This window comes from Pollicipes pollicipes, unplaced genomic scaffold (assembly GCF_011947565.3).
Source record: "Pollicipes pollicipes isolate AB1234 unplaced genomic scaffold, Ppol_2.1 Scaffold_3216;HRSCAF=3773_pilon_pilon_pilon, whole genome shotgun sequence".
Taxonomy (NCBI): domain Eukaryota; kingdom Metazoa; phylum Arthropoda; class Thecostraca; order Pollicipedomorpha; family Pollicipedidae; genus Pollicipes; species Pollicipes pollicipes.
In genome coordinates, this window is record NW_023596251.1 from 5,339,875 (window position 1) to 5,345,541 (window position 5,667).

The window sequence follows — 5,667 nt, forward strand, 5'->3', positions numbered from 1 at the left end:
TGTGATGCCACTTCATTCTTCCTTCCTTTTCGATTGCCTTTAGAGACACCATCTGCTGCTTAAAATTCTGACCAATCGCTATGCAAGATGCTCCAACTGCAAACATGTACACATTTAATACATAAATTGGATTAATTCGCCAGCCGCCCAAACATGTTTGATATGCACCCAAGCGTGAACAATTCACAGGGAATGAAGGGGACAATTTGAAGCATGGAACTAATTTCTACCGCCATTTTTGCCCTCTTAAACCTTCGGTTAGCCGTTTTCTTGGTTCATGGCGGTGCTCAATAATGACAAATCCAAGCCTTTCAAGTGCCTGATTCACCAGCCCACCTGGCAAGGCATTAGCATTAGCATAAATGCTGCCATATAGAGTCTTGGGACAATCCTGACGCAGCTTATACAGAAGTGTAGGATGGCGACGTTCTGCCCTCTGGAAATGTTTGTCATGCACACCTCTTACTTGTCTCGCATTTTAATTTCGAAGGTCGGTGGACATGATTGATATTTATGCTTGGGAAGTGAACCGGATGACTGTCTGCCAGCAGACCATGCAAAATGTACTGCATTTTGGTTTTGAGGGGAGCAGGAAAAAGCCAGTGAGTCTCCTGTGGACCAAGCAATTGCTTACCTTACCTGCGTTCAACACATGATTGGTAACCAGAGTTAGCCATTTTTTGTTTTAGGGCCTCGAGTTTTGCCATAAGACAAATTATGATGTCACGAGGCGTGCAGTGGGCTTATTTTGCTCCATATTCTTGGTTATTCGCCCCAAATTTCCTAAAGTGGTCCCTTATGACTGCTTTAACCACATGTATCCTATAGTTGTCATAGTTTGCTGACCGGCAAATGGCTGTACTGTATATATGCACTATATTTTTAACACAGGGATACTCTAAGCTGCATAGCAATTATAATATGAGTTAAATATTGCTACGTAACAAAGTCAGACGAACCCATTTCAGATATGAAGCCAACATATCAAACTTTGTCATAACCATGAATAAACAAGCCCGAATGGGTGCATTTACTGCAGCTGAAAAGACAACACATACTGGCATGATCATCTAAAAGTTGTGTCATTTTTGGAGAAGAGAGATGTTTTGTGGAATATCCCATCATTGCCCTTGACATAGGTTACCACGACAATCAAGATAAGTTGCTCAAAGTGATTTAAAGTGTTTTGATCTGTGTGTTGTCAGCTTTGTCTGATGTCATCAAGCATACACGAATGAACTGATTAGAACTGCAAGTTGGAACCAGCCAAAAACTAGCTTTAAATATCGTATTTTTATCACAAGTGCTGCCGTCAACAGATAGGTGAGTTGAGATGATGTTCATCATATGGGCTACTTTAAGCTAGGTTAAGTTGGTCAAGTGCATGGCAGGTGGCAATGGGAGTTGTGCAAGAATCAGTAACTCACAACTGCTACTGTGATACAAACAGGTTATACAGGATAAGATGATGCAAGGCCTCTTTAGGTTAGGCATAGGCTACTTTCATGGAAATAAGCATTGGTATTTTGTAGCAGTGACCAAATGTTTGTTTTCCCTGACCCCACCTTAACAGAAGACAGAAGTATGTATGCTGTGTTTAGCTTGGTGATGGGCTGATGTGTAGGGGTCCAAGGTTTTTTTTGTTTGAGTGTTTTATGCTTGTTGCACTTCCTGTTTTATTTTGTTATTGCATTCCTTTGGTTTGTTTTAAAAGTTTTGTGGAGGGAATTGAAAAATGCGGCATCAAATTATTGGTGTTCATAATTTGTTATGCTCATAATACTGTCATGAAATTACTATGTTTTAACACTCAGTGGTGAAGATAGTAGTATTAGTTTCATTCCTCGGATAAAAACCAGGAGAACGGAGAGCAACTTGATTTGAGGGACGTATCAATATGTTTCTCAACATTTTTACTGCCATAATTTGTTACGTCATAAGTTACCTGTGGAAAAAATAACTCCTGCAATGACAACTTATTTGCTTGCGGTCGTTCGAAAAGAAGATATCGTTTAGACAGCGAAGAAGATGGAGATTCTAGCACATGAGACATCCAGCACACAGCACAGTCCATTTGAGACATGTGAATCGCATCTCATCAGTGATTTCAATTTGGACAAAGCCTATTAATTTTGTCTTCTACATGACGTATAGTTTTAACATGGGATCAAAAACTTCAGTGAACTTTGAAAGATCTGTCAAAATCGTTACCATTTTCTCTACGCATGAAGAACGATGCAAAATTGCCACACATCTACCGTTCTCAGGTTTCGAAATGTCATTCTTCTTGTCAGACGGAGTTTCCTCTGAGAAGAGAAAGGTCACGACGAAACAAGATGGGAGAGAAAACTTTTCAAGGCTCATGTGCATTAAAATATCTTTGAAAAATGGAAACAAGGCTATGTTTGACGCCGTCAAAGGCGTGCACCATCGCAAAGAGAAAGGTCAGACAAAATGTAAACAAGTTTTTCAAACGTGAGGCAGTAACGTAATAAGTCAAGTCACCACACCGGAAGCTTAAAATCAAGTCCAAAAATTAAAGGCGTTTTAGCACGGTAAGGAGTAATTCTAGATGACGAGTCATGAATGACACGATCAAGATGACGTCGCAGGAACGCATTGTAAATGCCAAGCTGATTAAGCTTCTAACGATGGGTGTTTTTGCACTTTTGGGTGAAGACATTTAAGACATCCTGATCATGAAACTTGAAGAAATGAAACTAAAAAACGGCAGAAGGTGTGCTGACGGCGGTCACACAGTTCAATGAGCTGCTCTGTAAGGCATGCAGTTATTTTAGTCTTCTCGTTGAGTTCATAGTCTAAGAGCTCAGATTGCGTGCTTTGTGAGGTTTTGACGGGCGCAACGTTTTCTTACATAAGTTGAAGCGAAAAAATGGGAAAATGGAGTAGGACTTGCATGTTTTCAAGAACTCATATATAGCTCAGCTTTTGCTAGCTTCTTGTGGAAGCTGATGCAGCGTATACCATCTTGCGGGATGCATGGCCATGGTTTCTGGTAAGAACGTCAAATAAAGTTGTCTTGCCAAGTTTCAAAAGGAGACTAAATATGACGGCATGATACAACCAACCTTGTTTTTAAGGACAGGTTTCTAGCTGTTTCACTCCTTTTCTACTAGTAAGCACCCAAGCATTGGATCTATCTTGGAAGAGTAGTCAGACAGCAAAGTTTTCTTACTGGACGTCCTCATCCAAAAAGGTGATCGTTTATTCACTTAGGTGTACCAAAAACCTGCTTATACGGGGCTGGGCACAAGTTTTATCAGTTGATTCCGGAGTCACTCAAGCTTAGTTTAATATCGGCGGGCAACTTTAGGATATACAATCTAAGCTCAACTCATCAATTCTTCCGTGCTGGAATTAAGTATTTAAAAAGGTAATTCGGGACCAACGGTTTTCCCTGGAGGAACATTCATTTATAGACTCGCGTGTTTCTCAATTCTAGGGATCTTTCATTCCACAGACCCCTTGACGTTCCGTAGCTCAAACAGTGTTTTGTTCTACCGTAGTTTGGCTCGGATTCTGAAAGCCTCAATTGTGATTTAAGCAGCCTCCTATCAAAATTATATCCACTTTTAGACCCTAGGATTATACTGGTAAATTCCTTCTTAGTAACTTCCTTCTTCAAACATAAAGCTGGCCTACCTAAGTGCTGCCAGTCGACTGTTGTGAGCTTACTTGTGCCTCGTGTGGGGCATCATGCACGTGGGGCATCATACATGTGGGGCATCATACATCATTCCAACGTTCGGAACTTGCACAGCCGCGTTTAACAGCATTTAGGTAAATCTATTCGAACAGGAAAATTTCTTGCAAAACCTGATCCCTCCCCCATACGAGAACGTTCATTTATATGTGACACCCCAGTTTTGGCTTCCAAATGTAATGTCGTGGGCATGACATATTCCTCGCTTGAGTTGAGAATCTAAGAGTCCTCACACATTTTTAGGAAACGTCAAGCGCTAAATAGCCTGACTTTATCATTTCTAACTAAACATTTACTTATAATTAATCAGAAGCTAATCCATTAGAAGTTGTTGTGATAAAATGATATGTGTTTGTTGAATTGGGGGTTGTTCGCATGTCAACGCGTGTGCATGTCAAGTATTTCCAACTTGCCCAAGCGTGCTTTAAAACAATGCTATATCCAAGGCTACTAAAGAAGCCTGCGCAGACGCGACGTCACCATGGGTCTAAAGTTTGGTAGCTCGTAGTATGTGTTTTGGCTGATACTATGCGAATGTTGGTAGATACTAGCGACATAATTACGTACGGAGATTTCGCCAATGAACTGGATAGCCATCCTATTCCAAATCTTTATTTCAATGTCACGTGAAAAGATATCGAACATTTTGCATTCAGAACATTTTAAAGACAAATCAGTACCACGATCTGCTTCCAGAAATAGATTCCACTAAACCATGTTTTTTAGGTTCAGTACCCGCGCCACATTCGTCAACGTAGTCAACGTGCCTGAACATTTATATGCAGTGCCTCTTTGAGAAATGTATATTTATTCTGAAATGAATGGATGTCATGTGCAATGTTTACATCTAAGTCATAAATGGGCAATAAGTTTTATCTATCGCTGTATGGCAGCACCTAACTGTAGTGAAATGTCAAAACAAGGTAATGTGAGGAGAGCAACTGCCAAACATTTCACTGTTTCTTTGCTATAACCTTATTAGTCGTTGGATAACTTGCAGGTTCATAATGTCGAATGGGCTATGTGAAAAATGTATGCAGGGAATGATGCCGGGGCTGTCCTTATATATCGCCAAGATTATTTCCCAGCTGAGATATGGGCCACCACTCTTTGACTGGCAGAAACTGCATAACTTGTCAGAAATTATCCCGTTTTACAGCAAAAGCTGCTATCTTGAACTGAAATGGAGTGCTCTGCATTTACACCTCCCGGAGTTCACCCCTCACTGACCCCATTATGACAAGCCAACCCTGCATACATCCCGGCAACGCCCCTTTTAAGGCTACAGGATGTGCATTCCAACTTCTCGATGCGCGTCCCAGGGTACTGCGAGCCCGTCTTGACGGCCGTTTCTTATCTTCACCCAATGTTTGTGTAAACTGCACTCCTGTACACAGACCGTTTGCAAGCCCTTCCGGCTAGAGTTCCCTGGGATACACCGCTGGTGAATGAGTGAATGGGTTACCCCATCTATCTGCTGAGGGCAGGCCGGTAGCGCATTTCAGCAACTACTTTGTAGCTCTGGTGCAAGCTAGCGCCATTTTCCAGCTGAAAATGCTCCATTGAATGTGCTAGATCTGAAAAAGTGGGTAATGAAAATACGCATGATTGAACCAACCCGCAAAAAACGGTGTTTTAACGCGGTCCTAGCATTGGTGCCATATTATTAAGTCGCATGATGACGTCACAGCATCGCTTCTCAGAATGCAGTGATGCGGGGGCTTGGCTATATCTTTAAACCATAACAGTTTTCAATGGGTGTGTGTTCGTTTGCCTGATGATGTAGCCGTTGTACTGCAGAATGCGTGGAGAGTAATATGTGATTTGCATATATATATATATATATATATTATAATAATATATATATATATCTATATATATATATATATCTATATATATATATAACCACACACCACAACACCCACACACACACCACACACGTA